Source organism: Cricetulus griseus (assembly GCF_003668045.3).
Source record: "Cricetulus griseus strain 17A/GY chromosome 1 unlocalized genomic scaffold, alternate assembly CriGri-PICRH-1.0 chr1_0, whole genome shotgun sequence".
Classification (NCBI taxonomy): domain Eukaryota; kingdom Metazoa; phylum Chordata; class Mammalia; order Rodentia; family Cricetidae; genus Cricetulus; species Cricetulus griseus.
The window spans coordinates 43630509-43646441 of NW_023276806.1; positions in this window are offsets into that span (position 1 = coordinate 43630509).

Sequence of the window (15933 nt, forward strand, 5' to 3'; positions counted from 1 at the left end):
ACAACATCACTCCATGTGCTAGACAAAACACAATTTATAAACATGGAAACAAATGTAAAATACCATACATTTTGAAAAAAAACTTAAAATAAATACATGCATGGACTGAGACTTGGTGAATACTTCCCAGACATAAAGTGAAACTACAACTTCTCTTGATTTAAATTAGAGGCCTTAGATGAACACTATACAACGCTCCATCACTCTTTCTTCGATATGACAATACAATGATTAGGCTGTCAGTGATCCAGGAGTGTTACCTCTCCAGAAATTGAAGTTGCTGGCATTTTGCTCTTGAGTTAATAACTTCCAAAATAGTAAAATATCAAATTCTGTTTCCATAACACACTCAACCAATACATTCACAGAAGCCTGAACTGAGAAAACACATACATGCATGATGTCTGACTTTCTGTTTAGTGGCCATGAACCCATGTACCATCTAACCAGCTTGCTCTCAAATGCACATAAATGTTCATAAATGACTGCTCTTTTACAATAAAAAGGTTGCACAGTGTTAGTAACCCACACAACATGATGTTTTTCTTAGCTGTTTCTTCCCACATCCTGATGCAATCTTGAGTTGGGATTAGTCACCATGTCTGGTCAGTTTTATAAACAGTGTGTTTGCTGAGTCTGTCTTTAACTTCCTTTATACTGACTTGTTTTTAGAGTGTAGTTCATGTATTGGCAGTGTTCTCTAGTTTCAATTTATATTATAGTAATCATGACTATATCATGTTACATAGTTGTGCTGGAATACATATAATTAATGTATATTGTGAGATTTCAATATCAGCAAATAAATTTAAATGAATTCAATCTAAATAAATGAAAACAAGAATTGGTTGAATAAATCATAGTTCTGTTGATCAATAGAATCTAGTGAGAACATTAAACATTATGATACAAATACATTTTTATTGATAAAGATAGGATGACATATTACTTGGAAAAGAAGAAAAAGAGGTGTGAATGCCAAAGACATGATTTAATCACATTGATTAGATTGTAGAATGTAAATTCAATTGACCTTCAATGTGTACACTCTAGGAACCTTTGCATATGCCAAATCTATTGCTTCTTTTATATAAAAACATATAATGAATTATACTTGCATAGGACTTACATACATCCTTCCTTATACTCTCTAGATTATTATTATACTTAATACAATGTAAATGCTTCTAAGAAGTAGTTTTTACCATAATGCAGAGAAATATGACAAGAAAAGTAGTGGATGTCAGGGGCTGGTGAGATGTCTCAATGGTTAAGAGCACTTTCTGCTCTTGCAGATTACCCTCATTTAGTTCTCAGCACCCACTTGTCTGCTCACAAAATACATTTCTATAGTTCTAAGGGATCATACCATCTATTCTGGCCTCTATGGGCAACAGACACAGTAATAAAGGTAAAATAAATAATTGTGTTTGATTTTTCTTAAGTCTTGATGTTCAATACACAAACAGCATGTTTTCAAATATCTGTAGTATGTACTGATTGAAGATGCAGGTGAGGAGCACACTATTATAGTGAATGAACTCTATGTTTTCTTATGTGTTGTACATGTGTGTGTTCCAGTGAAAATAATTTTTATTCATAAAATTATATCTTCAAAATACTTTATATATTAACTACTTTTAGCTTAGACACTAAAATAATATTGAAGATGTTCACATATTTATTAGTAGAAAATTATGTTAATGGATGAGCAATAATATCATTTATTAAAACCACAAATGTGCTGAAATATTTTATGAACTCATATGACAAATATAAAAGGACAAGGAATGTTCCAGAAAAGACAATCGTATCTTCAAACTTACTTAAAATTCATGTATGTCTCTTAATTTCAGCAATTCATCTGTAATACCAAAATAAAACTTTCTTCTAAGCTGTGATTATTTAAGTTAAAATATTTTGTTGCTTTTCTTTGGATTTATACATTCTAGGCATTTTAGTCAAAACCTGATAATTAAAGTAATTGTAATTTGTTATTTTATATATTGCTATGTCATAAACACATGAAATATTACCCACATGCTAATATCAATTACATATTCACATGCTTGCATAGATAATAGCAGTTATAAAGTCTGCAAGGTTATCATTTCATATTGAAAGTGTTTGAAAAGCAACAAGAAAAGTTAAAAAAATTACATATCATGTTCTGAGGAGATAACTCAGGGGGTGAAGTGCTTGTGGTGCAAACATAAGTACCTGAGATACCCAGAGCCCATAAAATTCTGAGCATGGCTCATGTACCTAAAATTTTAACACTCCTGTGAAAAAAATGGGAGATGGGATAGAACAGTTCCTGAAGGTTCACAGGGCAGCTAGCCTGGTGAACACAGAAACAAGAGTTGATTACATCTGAAATAAGCTGGACATTGAAGACTGTTATCTAATGTCTTCTGATCTAAACAACCATGCTATGGTTTGCACACTTGCACAAATGTACACAAGTCAGTCATACAAATACACACATGATCTCTCTCTCACTCTGTGTGTGTGCGTGTGTGTATTGCAAGAAATCTGACTGAAGGCACAGTATGAGAAAAAAATGTCTACAGGACTGAGAAAGCAATAAATAGAAGAACTACTTTAAATAGACATGGAAATTCTTCCAAATTTTCAAATAATAGATGTTTATTGTGACTATGTTATCCAAGAAAATAACATTGAAGCTGGGTCTTAGAATTATATAAGCCCTTGTGGAACTAGAGAAATTAGAAATTATGTCTGGCACTTGTAAGAAGAAAACAAAGAAAAATACAGACATTTTATACTGGTGAGTAAAGCAAATGCTCAAGAATTACTGTCTAGACCTTATGTATTTCATGTATATTCACCAATCTTAAATTTACAGGAGCCCATCTTCACTTGATACTAGTAGCACAGTTTCAGATTGCATGACGCAAGAGACAGAGGAATTAATTTAACCAGACCAGTATGATGATTAGATTACACTGCCAACTTAACACAACCACGATTCATTTGCAAAAGAAATCTTTTTTAAATTATTTTTATTAGTTCAAATTAGAAACAAGCTTGCTTCATATGTCAATACCTTCTCCCTCTCCCTTCCGTCTCCCCAACCTCCCACCAGCTCCCTACCTCATCCCCCCTCTGCTCCCCAAGGAGGGTAAGACCCTCCATGAGGTTCCCCAAAATCTGCCATATCATCCTGGGCAGGGCCTAGGCCCTCCCCGATGTGTCCAGGCTAAGAAAGCATCCCTCCATGTGGGATGGGCTCTCAAAGTCCCTTCTTACACCAGGGATAAATATTGATCCACTACCAGGGGCCCCATAGAGTGCCGAGGCCTCCTCATTGACATCCATGTTCAGGGGTCTGTATCAGTCCCATGATGGCCTCCCAGACATTCCCATTCCTCCCTCTTTCACTGTGGGTGTCTGCCTCTGCTTCCATCAGCCACTGGATGAGGGATCTATAATGGCATATAAGGCAGTCATCAGTCTCATTATAGAGGAAGGGCATTTAGGGTAGCCTCTCCACCATTGCCTAGATTGTCAGTTGGTGTCATCCTTGTAGATCTCTGGAAATCTCCCTAGTGCCAGATCTCTCCTCAGACCTATAATGGCTCCCTGTTATGGTATCTCTCATCCTGCTCTCCTCTATTCTTCCCCAACTCAACCTTTCTGATCCTCCATTTCCTCCTCTCCCCTCTTCTTCTCCTCCTCTCATTCTGCCAGCTCCCTCTCCCCTACCTTCATGCTCCCAATTATCTCACAATATCCTGCCCCTTCCCCTTCTCTGCGGCACATGCATTTTTCTCTTAGAGTCCTCCTTTTCTCCTAGTTCCTTTGGTGATGAGTATTGTAGGCTGCTAATCCTTTGCTCTATGTCTAAAATTCATATGTGAGTGAGTACATACCCTGTTTGTCTTTTTGTGACTGGGTTACCTCACTCAGGATGGTTTCTTCTAGTTCCATCCATTTGCCTAAGAATTTCGATTCTATTCCTTTTTATCCGCTGAGTAGTACTCCATTGTGTAAATGTACCACAATTTCTCTATCTATTCTTCAGTTGAGGGTCATCTAGGTTGCTTCTGGCTATTACAAATATTGCTGTAATGAACTTAGTTGAACATATGTCCTTGTTGTATGGATGTTGCAAAAGGAATTTTAATGAGTATTTCTTAATGAGTATTATTTACACTAGGTGGACAAGTGTCCTTATTAAAGTTTCTATGGCTATGAGAACACACTATGACCAAAAGCAGTTTGGGGAGGGAAGGGTTTACTTTAGTTTAAAAAATCCTCAGGTCACACTCCATAACTGAGAAACAGAACAGAAACTCAAGGCAGGAACAAGGAGGCAGCAACTACTCGCTGCCTTTCTTCTCATAAATTCTCACATTGGTTTCATACACATTCCAATACTATCTGCCCCAGTGTGGCACTGCCATATGAGCTGGGTCCTTCCATATCTTTTACTAGACAAGAAACTGTCCTATGGACCTAACTACATGTCAGTAGATCAAGGCCATTTCTGACTAACATTTCCTCTTTTCATGTATACTTATTTTTCAAGTTGACAAAAGCTAACTGATACAGCCCATGAGAATATATGTGATACTGTCTTGATTCTTTGTTGCTTTTTTATTCTTCTCCCATGCAATATATCCTGAATGCAGTTTCATCTCCCTCCACTCTTCCCACCCCCCACTCCCAGATTCACTCCTCCTGTTTCCCTTCCCAGTGATAACCGACCCTACATACAAAATTACAATAAGACTGGGCACAAACCCTCATATTGGAGCTGGCAAAGCAACCTAGTAGGAGAAAACAGTCCCAAGAGCAAGTAAAAGAGTAAGAGATACACTTACTAAAGTCCCACAAAAACAGCAGGCTAACGACCACAAGATATTTGCAGACTTGTTAAGGCTTGCTGACTGTCACGTCAGTCTCTGTGAGCCTCTATGAGTCTTGCTTTGTTGATTCAGTAGTGGTCCCTGTTCTCCTGGTATCCTCAACCTCTCTGGTTCCTGCAATTCTTCCTCCTCTTCTTTGGGGTTCAAATTAAGTAAGAAGATCCACCCTGAATATAGATAGACCATTCCCTGTGGAGGCAGTTTTGAACTGTGTGAGAAAGCTAACAGAGGATAAATCTGTGTGTCAGGCAACAAGCAACATCCTCTACAATTTCTGCTCCATATTTTTGGCTTCAAAGTTGGCTCCTTATTCATGGGTGAGGCATGAATAGCAAACAGGCCTCTCTTCAACTTTCTGCATCAGTTTCCCTCTGTGTTGTACTATAGTCTGTAATCTTAAGCCAAATAAACCCTTTCTTCCCCAAAGTTGTTTTGGTTGGTGTATTTGTCACAGCAACAGACATGGAACTGCTGAAATAGCTGGCGAGTGATATAGCCAAACTTTGAATGCAGGAAAGCAGACTTGAGGGCTGAATTAATAATTGTGATGCTAGTCTCCTCCTTAAGGCAGAGCTGTGATGTAATTACATTCTGAGGTAAAAACAGAAGTTGGGGAGCTTGAGTCCTGCCATTCTGCATGATAGCAATATTGGCTGATTTGGAAATCAATATTAGCATGCTTTCCCTCTTGGCCTCACATGGCTGCAAAACCAATCCAAATAAACCAGAAATGTCTTGGGAATCAAACCATGTTAGGTGCATACTGGTGTGTCTTATTACCTCAGTGAAGGACTGAAATAGGTTAAAAGCTACATTCTGGGAGAATAAAAATATATTTTGTCACCATATAGTCTGAAAATACCAAAATAAACAAAATGTTGCTGAATGAAAACAAGTTTACTGAAATAATCACATTCTTTGCAACCCCAGCAGACAATCTTCAAGGGCTGCGACTGAATTATGCACATACACTATATGCCTTTTTCACAAATAAATGTTTTTATTTTCATTGAAATCTCAATGCATACCATAGAGACTTACTTTATGTGGCCATGATAGTGTGTCACATAAAAGCTGCCATTATAAACTTACTTGGAAGCAAACCATGAAATTCAATGTAGGTTGGTGGAGGTAGAAAAGAAATTGATAGGAAAAATAGTTTTGTCTCTTTTAAATTAACTTTTATTTAAATTAAAACAATCTTATTTTACATACCAACTCCAGTTCCCTCTACCTCCTGTCCTTCCATTCCCCTACCAACTCCCCATTCCACTTCCCATCCACTTCTCAGGGAGGGACAGAGATCTTAGAAAAGACAACCCCACATGTGACCTTCACATAATATTTTCAGAATCTAGGAAGATATAAATCCAATATTTCATAGTATCAAGGAATATTTTCATCAGCTAAACTGTGTGTTCTGGTATATTCATTCACAAATAGGTGTTACTGAAGGGGGTTTGGGGAGATGAAGCAACGGATTCTAAGGCAGAAACAGCTTCCATGGGGAAATCATTTGGTCCTAATGAAAACTCCCTACAGTGAATCTGTATAGCCCACCCAATACTGTAATGTCAACTCCTCAAGTGTGTGTGATTTGTTTACATGCAGTTAGGAAAATTATGTGTTTGAAGTTTATTTATTTAATTACACTTCCCAATTTGAGTTCTGAATGTTTAGTCAAGTTTTAGTCTATCATTTTAATTGAAAGTCATTAGACCGTGACATATCTTGAGCATTATTTCACATATAAATAACAATATATAATGAACTCTATGGGCCTCCAGTACGAAACATATACTATATAGTTGGTGCTTACATGCAGAGATTCTAATTTAAGACTGAACATGGTGCATGTCAAGCTTTATTTTTTTATAATAAATTTCAGTGGGAAACAAATCTGAACAAACTTGTTTCAAACTAAGGACCATGAAGAATGAGACCATTCACAGAACAAGACCCTTTTAAGGGAAGTAGCATGATGTAGTGAAGTTTCCAAAATTAATAACAGCAAGAAGACACTAGCAATTATAAGAACAGGAACAAGAAAAGGAGAAGGGTGAAGAAATGGAATGGAAGAAGAAAAAGGAAGAGCTTGATGATGGGCCAATGAGAGTATCTGTGGTCATGGAGATATGTAAATGCATTCTAAAAATTATCCCAAGATAGGAGATGGGAGGAGAGAATTATTGTCTGGTTGCCCCTTGTCTTTTAATCTATCAATGTTTCCTCTCATGAAACTCACTCAGAGTTAACTAATAAGAGAGAATTATCCCATTAGGAGCCAAGTGTTAGGGGGAAATCAGAGTAAAGCTACAGAGAATAGGCATAGATGGATAAGAACAAATTGATTAATAATGTCTATACAACCCTGTGGTCTCTCAAGGATCCTTAATTACCACATATCTAAAATAAATGAAGTACAATTCGTATACACTAGCCCTGGGAAGTTAAATAAAGTTGAATTATTGGCTTCCCATATTTGATGTTCAGTAAAGGTGAGCAAAAGTCCTGATCTGAAGACAGGGATGTTCTTTGTATTTCCTGTTTCTCATGATCAGTATTCAACTAAAATGAAATAAATATGTATAAAGTTGTAAGTTCAAAAAGGAGTAAAGTTTGATAGGACGGTTATAGATTTTAACAAAATTTTGACAGTGTAGATTGAGAATTGGTCACAGATTTAGCTAAGAAAAGCCTTTTATGAGTGGAAAAGTGCATATGTCATATATTACCTGCAGAGAGGAGTATTTTAATGATAAGCATAAAAGAACCTTCCTACATTCAAAATAGTACTACACACAGGTACTATTTTCCATTAGATCGAAAAAGAGCAGGTACAAAATTATTATTATTATTATTATTATTATTATTATTATTATTATTATTGAGAAACAGACAAGACAGAGAGAATGGCCTCACTTGAGGCACAGTTCATTTGAGAACAGAGAAGACCGATGACAACTTGTGTCAATTGGTTTCACCCTCCAACTTCCATAAGCCTATCTTATTTCTTATGCTGCTTTGCATTGTCCAGGTTACCTGACTCATGAGCTTCTGCGTGACTGTCCACATCTCATCTCACCATTACAGTGTATTACAGATGTACATCACAGCATCTGCCTTTTCCCATAGATTCTAGAGTGAGCCCTAGTAATAAGGCTTGCATGGCAAGCACATTCACACCTTTGAGCTATCTTGACAACCCAAGTCAAACATTTGCAATGAGGTATAATAAGATAATCAATTGAAGTTGGTGCTAAAAAATAAATAGACTTTAAAATAAAAACTACTGTAGAATTTTAAAAGGAGTCTTCAGACAGAAAGGAAGAATATTGGATGAAATACAGACCATGTATTGACAAAATAACCTCCAGCATTAATTGTCAGTGAGGAGTGTAAAAAGAATGACTATGCTGCCAAGGCAAATTATTTGAATTTATTTCCAGATTTCCTTTTTTCCAACTGATTTCTTAATTTATTTACATAAATTAATTATTTTTATTTACTTTTATATACCAACCACAGTTTCCCATTTCTTCTCTCCTCCTGTTCTCTTATCCTACTTCCCATCTATCCCCCCATCCATTCCTCTTCTGTTTCTGTTCAGAAAGGGGCAGGCCTCCCTTGGGTATCAAAAAACATGGCATATGGAGTTGAGACATGACCAAGCTCCTCCTCCTGCATCAAGGCTGGGTGAGGTAATTCAGCATGGGAAATAGGTTCCCAGAAGCTAGCTAAGCATTGCACATGGGACAAGTCTCAGTCTCCCTGCTAGGAGTCTCAAGGACAGACCAAGCTATACAACTGTCAATCAAATGCAGAGGGTCTAGGTCAGTCCCATGGGGAAGAGTAATAAAAGAGAAGTCTTAATGTAAGGGAAACATTTGGGGTTAAGAAGAAACATGGTGCCTAGGGAAACTCCCAGGAATCTATAAGGATGGCATGATTAAGTTGTTGGACAAAGGGGTCCTGTGGGCACCTACCAACAACCAAAGCCATTTCCAAGGCTATAGGTTGCTCTCCACAAACTGATAGTAAGCCCTATTGCTGAAGACAATATCTGCACATTGAATACAGAGAATTAGAGCTGGTGCCTACCTACAGCTTGCACCCCTACAAACTACTGTTCATAGTACTGGAAGGTACTCTACACTACCATAGATGAAAGGTAAAATACCCACCCATCTATAAACCATGAGATCTACAATGGTAACTTGCTGCCAGAAGCACCTGTGCATTAAGGAAAAAAACAGAAACAAATGCAGTGGCATTTTCTCATAATGCTTTGTCATGGTTTGTTTATTTTAAATATGTCCTTTGCATTTTTATTTTGGTTTTCAGTTTTGTGTTCATGGGATTTCTCTGGATGCAAACACATGTCTCTGAATCTACCCGTGTTTCTTACGCTTTTTCTTTATTTGTTTTCCATTTTTTATTTGAATTAGAAAGAAGATTGTTTTACATGTCATTCCCAGTTCCCTCTCACTCCCCTCCTCTCCTACCACCCCCCAACTAAAACCCTACCTATTACATACCATTTCTGCTCTCCAGGGAGGGTGAGGCCTTTCATAGAGGGTCTTCAGAGTCTGTCATAGCCTTTGGGATAGGGCCTAGGCTCACCCCCATGTGTCTTGGCTCAGGGAGACTCCCTCTATGTGGAATGGGCTCCCAAAGTCCACACCTATGCTAGGGATAAGTACTGTTCTACTACAGAAGACCCCATGGATTTCCAAAGTCTCACTAAAACCCACGTTCTTGGGATCTGGATCAGTCAGTCCCATGCTGGTTTCCCAGCTATCAGTCTGGGGACCAAGAGTTCCCTGTTGTTCAGGTTAGCTGTTTCTGTGGGTTTCACTAGCCTGGTCTGGACAGCTTTAGCCATCACTCATTCTTCTCTGCAACTGGATTCCTTTTCAGTTCAGTGAGTAGTGGAGAGTGTCTGCTTCTACTTCTTCTGCTGGAAGACGGCTATAAGATAGCATATAAGACAGTCATCAATCTCATTATCAGGGGAGGGCATTTAAGGTAGCCTCTCCTCTGTTGCTTAGATTGTTAGTTGGTGTCATCTTTGTAGATCTCCAGATATTTCCCTAGTACCTGATTTCTCTTTAAACCTAAATGTCTGCATCTATTATAGTATCTCTTGTCTTGTTTTCATATATTCTTCCCCAGACACAGCCTTCCTGCTCCCTCATGTCCTCCTCACCCCTCCCCTTCTCCTCTTCTCATTCTCCTAGCTCCCTCCCCCCTCCCCCATGCTCCCAATTGTCTCAGGAGATCTTGTCCCTTTCCCCTTCACTGGGGGAAAATGTATGTCTGTCTTACAGTACTCCTTGTTTTGTAGCTTTTCTGGCAGTGTGGATTGTGGGCTAGTAATCTTTTGCTCTGTGACTAAAATCCATATATGAGTGAGTACATACCCTGTTTGTCTTTTTGTGATTGGGTAACCTTGCTCAGAATAGTTTCTTCTAGTTCCATCCATTTTCCTGCAAATTTCAAGATTCCATTGATTTTTATCTGCTGAGTAGTACTCCATTGTGTAAATGTACCACATTTTCTCTATCCATTCTTCCATTGAGAGGAATCGAGGTAGCTTCCAGGTTCTGGCTATTACAAATAATGTTGTGATGAACATAGTTGAACAGATGTCCTTGTTATATGAATGTGCTTCTTTTGGGTATATGCCTAAGAGTGGGTAGACTGATTCCCATTTTCCTGAGGAGTTGCCATACTGATTTCCAAAGTGCCTGTACAAGTTGGCACTCCCACCAGCAGTGGGGGAGTGTTCTCCTTTCTCCACATTCTCTCCATCATAAACTGTCATTGATGTTTTTGATTTTAGCCATTCTAACAGCAGTAAGATGGTATCTCACAGTTGTTTGGATTCGCATTTCCCTGATCGGTAAGGATGTTGAACACTTTCTTATGTGTCTTTCAGCCATTTTAGTTTCCTCTATTGAGAATTGTCTATTTAGTTCTGTACCCCACATTTTAATTGGATTTTTTTTTTTTTTTGGTGTTTTCGAGACTACTTTCTTGAGTTCTTTGTATATTTTGGAAATCAGCCCTCTGTCAGATGTGGGGTGAATATATTTTCCCAGTCTGTTGGCTGTCATTTTGTCTTGCTTACTGTGTCCTTTGCCTTACAGAAGCTTCTCAGTTTCAGGAGGTCCTATTCATTAATTGTTGATCTCAATGTCTGTGCCACTGGTGTAATGCTCAGGAAGTGGTCTCCTGTACCAATTAATTCAAGGATATTTCCCATTTTGTCTTCTAATAGGTTCAGTGTGGCTTAATTTATGTTGAGGTCTTTGATCCATTTGGACTTAAGTTTTGTGCATTGCGATAGACATGGATCTATCTGCAGTCTTCTACATGCCATCATCCAGTTATGCCAGCACCATTTGTTGAAGACACTTTCTTTATTCCATCGTATAAATGTAGCTTCTTAGTCAAAAATCAGGTATTTGTAGGTGTCTGCGTTTATATCAGGGTTTTCAGTTTGATTCCATTGGTCTACCTGTCTGTTTTTGTGCCAATACCAAGCTGTTTTCAGGACTATAACTCGGTAGTAGAGCTTGAAGTCAGGGACGGTAATGCCTCCAGAAGTTCCTTTATTGTACAGGGTTGTTTTGGCTATCCTGGGTCTTTTGTTTCTGCATATAAAGTTGAGAATTGTTCTTTCAAGGTCAATAATTGTGCCAGTGTTTTGATGGGGATTGCATTGAATCTGTAGACTGCTTTTGGAAAGATTGCCATTTTTACCATGATGATCCTACCTATCCAAGAACATGTGAAATCCTTCCATTTTCTGGTATCTTCTCTAGTTTCTTTCTTTATACACTCAAAATTCTTATGGTTCAAGTCGTTCACTTTTTTGGTTGGCATTACTCCAAGGTATTTTATGTTGTTTGTGGCAATTGTAAAGGGTGATGTTTCTCTGATTTCTTTCTCCGCAAATGTATCATCTGTATATAGTAGGGCTACTGATTTTTTGAGTTAATTTTGTATCTTGCCACTTTGCTGAAGGTGTTTATCAGCTGTAGGAGTTCCCTGGTAGAATTTTTTGGGTCACTTATGTAGACTTATGTATCAAAAATGAAAATGAAATACAGAGAAATAACGAAAGAAGGAGAAGAAAAGAAGAAAGGAAGAAAGACAAGATTCATGACAAAAGATCAAGACCCCTAGGAAGAAATTTGATAAAGTCTTAATGTGGGAGGTCATTAGGAAAGGGAGAGCATAATATTGAGGCCAAATGATGGGACATTAAAAGAGTCTTCCCTTCACAAACCCTAGGAGGAGCTTCATTAGGAGAGAAATCATGAGCAAGACAGGAGAAATAACCTCCATGTGCAGCCTATCAGTGATCCTAAGCAGAAAGTCATGCCCCTCGCTTTCTAAAGAAACAAAGGAAATTCCTCACCTTTATAGGGTTTCAGGGGTGGTGATGTTCCACATGGAGTGATTTAATCTGACTGCTCTTGATGGGGGAAGTCCTTCTGTGTATATGTTTGTCATATTGCTTGATAATTAAAGCATGTTAGCCAATAGGGAAGCAGGTTAGGCCGGACTAGGAGAGAAGGGGGATTCTGGCAAATGTAGTAAAGAAAGGAGCTGCCAGGTGATCCCAGCAAGACAAGACACCTGCTGCTGGCGTCCTATAAGATAAATCTTTATAAAATATATAGGAAAGGTTGAGTCAGGTGTAGATTAGAAGAAAGGACATATGATAGGTTGGATTTTAGTTGGGGGAGGTGGTGGGGAGGAAGGGAGGGAGAAGGGAACTGGGATTGTCATGTAATTCAATCTTGTTTGTAATTCAAATATATAAAAAAATAAATCACTAATCATTTAAATAAATTAATGTTAAAGTCAAAAATATATAGGTTAATTGGTATGGTTGATACTAAAGACAGAGTTAGCATGTAAGAATCCTAGTCATTGGCCAGCAGCATTGTACCTAATATTAATCTCTGTGTGATATTTTTGGGTGCCCACATGGCAGTGGGGCTCAGGCGGCTGGCAGAAAGAGTTATCATTACATGCTCTCTCAACCAGGGCTCACAGATATTAAAAGCATCTTGTCATTACAAAGATCAGGAGCTGGGCTTCTTTGTAGCTACAAGTGGTAGGAAAGGACCTGTCAGCCACAGGAAGAGAAGCTTCAGGGGGGTTAGCCTGATTTGAGAGAGAGGGTGCTAGCCCCCAAAAGGCTCTAAGGTTGGGTGACAAAATTGAATTTTTATAATATGAATTTATAAATCCAGAAACACTAAAATGTTACAGATAGGGAAGGTAGACTTAACAGAGCAAATTAATTTATTAAGTATTTATTCCTTTAAATCTTGAATCTACAATATCAACAGATACATATGATATAGCAAATAAAATGTGAACAACATAAGAACTATAGTCATTTTATTATATATTAGAAACTCAATTACAAACTTTGGGCCCTCATGGCAATAAAGAAGACTGAGGTGGTGAATATACAACAATAAATATTTCGGAAATGCATTTAGAGTCATTTCATTTATTTTTTATATGTGTATATGATAATTTTTAAATAAATATCTTGATTCAAGTTATATCTCTGGGATATCTATCTTAAATAATGGTGACCAGTTTAAAGTGTGCACAAATAATTTCCTATTTCAGTATTACTATTCATAGTTGTTTAGTGAGTAGCTCTCTTAAAGAAATGGTGTGATCAGGGGAGGGCCTAGGCCCTATCCCAAAGGATATGAGACACTATGAAGACCCCCCCCCCCATGGAAGGCCTCACTCACCCTGGGGAGAAGAATTGGTATTGGATAGGTAGGGTGCTAGTGGGGAGAAGGGGGAAAAGGTAGGGGAGGGTGAGGGAATACGGATTTACATGTAAAACAATCTTGTTTCTAAATAAAATAAAAACATTAAAAAAGAAATGGTGTGATTATGTCGCAATATCTGTTAATGAAATGATACATTGATTTTCTATTAAATGGTATTTCCATTTTTATTAATAGGTTATTCGGGCAACAGAGTCTTTAATCACTGAAATAAATGTTATTTAATTTCAACTTTTTTTATTTTTATGGTATTTTGTCTTCAAGTGTCAGGTGCCCATAGAGGCCAAAAGGTGGTGTCAGAACCCTGAAATTGGAATTACTAATAGGTGTGAGCCATCAGGTAGTTGCTGGGAATCCAACCTGGGTTCTCCAGAAAAGAAAACAGTGCTCTTAATTGTACAACCATCTTCTCATCTCTAAATAATAAATTTGATTTTTGATACTGACTAGATACTTTCTTCTTTCTAGCATATTAAAGCAGGAGTTCAGCTTTCCTGAATGCTGTTAAGACCATTAAATTTGGGTTGAGCATTATTCACATTAATGAAATTAACAATGTGTTTTCATTTCTCTGTTTTTATGAAAGAGCAAAATATTCTGGAAACCATTGAAGACTTATAATGGTGGAAGATAGATCCTTTCTTTCTTTCTTCCTTCCTTCCTTCCTTTCTTTCTTTCTTTCTTTCTTTCTTTCTTTCTTTCTTTCTTTTTTCTTGGATTTTCAAGACAGGGTTTCTCTGTGGTTTTGGAGGCTGTCCTGGAACTACCACTTGTAGACCAGGCTGGTCTCGAACTCACAGAGATCTGCCTACCTCTGCCTCCCAAGTACTAGGACTAAAGATGTGGGGGCCATCCTTTGTTTTTGATTAGGTGTCTAGGCTGGAAAACTCTTAGTGGAGAAGCCACTATGTCTATGGCACTGAGCACACTGCCCTTGTGGTTGATTCACTGCTTCGGATGCTATAAGGAACAATGCAGCTTAAGCCTCTTTCCTATTCTATTTGTCGTTGTTGGATTCTTAACACCTCAGACAAACCCATGTCTGTTTGAGGTGACTACACAACTAGCTGTTCAATAGCTCAGTAAGAAGCCAGTGATTGGCCTAATGCCTGGCTTATTTTTGCTCCTTATGTCAGAACTGTGATTGGTTGAATTGAAAGATGTGCTGTGGTGCTCCAGCTACAATATTTCACTTGCCTGCAACATCTCTGTCATATCCTGGTCTGGCTCTATAAAGAGGCTCCTACATTCATTTTCTGACTATGCCACTTAGTATCATTTTATTCTGTCCCTTGGTATGTTTCATTGGCCCCAACAAATATCTTCTCTTGAATGGGCTTTGCCCACCTTTGATTTTTATCTTAAGTAGAGCAAGATAAGGGGATAACATAAGAGGATAGATGGGAGAGGTTGTGATTGCAGTTGGACCCTCTGCAGCAATGGCAGTATATTACAATGGTAGTAAGAATAGCTGAAGAGTTCCACAAAACAGACAAGGAAATGTCTTGGTTTTATTTCCTATTGCTGTGATAAAATCCCTGATGAAAGCGATTTACTGCACAAAGGGATTATTTTAATTTATAGTCTCAGGGAAGACACAGTGGTGAGAGTTTTAAAGAGTTGGTTTTATCATATCCATGATTTGGAAGATAGAGCCATGAATGCAAGACATCATTTGTTTAGCTGACTTTCTCTGCTTTTATAGAGGCCAGGATCTCTGACACTACTGTTTCCTCAGTAAGCCCATTTTCTTTGCTCAAAACCCCATTTCTTCGATTTGCAACTTTCTCTATTTTCTGCAATTAAGAAAAATTTGCAATCTCAGCTCTATTACTTCCTCCTAAGAACGAATTACTAACATAAGCATTTTGTTAATGTCATGCACTTTCTAGAAAGTTTGGTTTTTGGACTGGTTTATAAATTGTTACAATAAAACTTGGAACTGCTTTGTCCTTTGTACCATACACTTGGCAGGCTAGACTAGAAAAAAATCTACAGCTTTCTATACTTTGCTTTGTTCCTAAATCATATTGAAAGTGACCCAAAGCAGCCATGCAGTAACCTGAGAGCACCACTTTTTAGATGTCAAGTCTCCAAAGATCCTTTACATTTAAATGTGGCCTTCTTCTAGCCCTGGGGAATGCACCTTCCTTCATACTGTGTGATGGTGACCTTGTCAGAGCTTCCAATTAGATATTTCT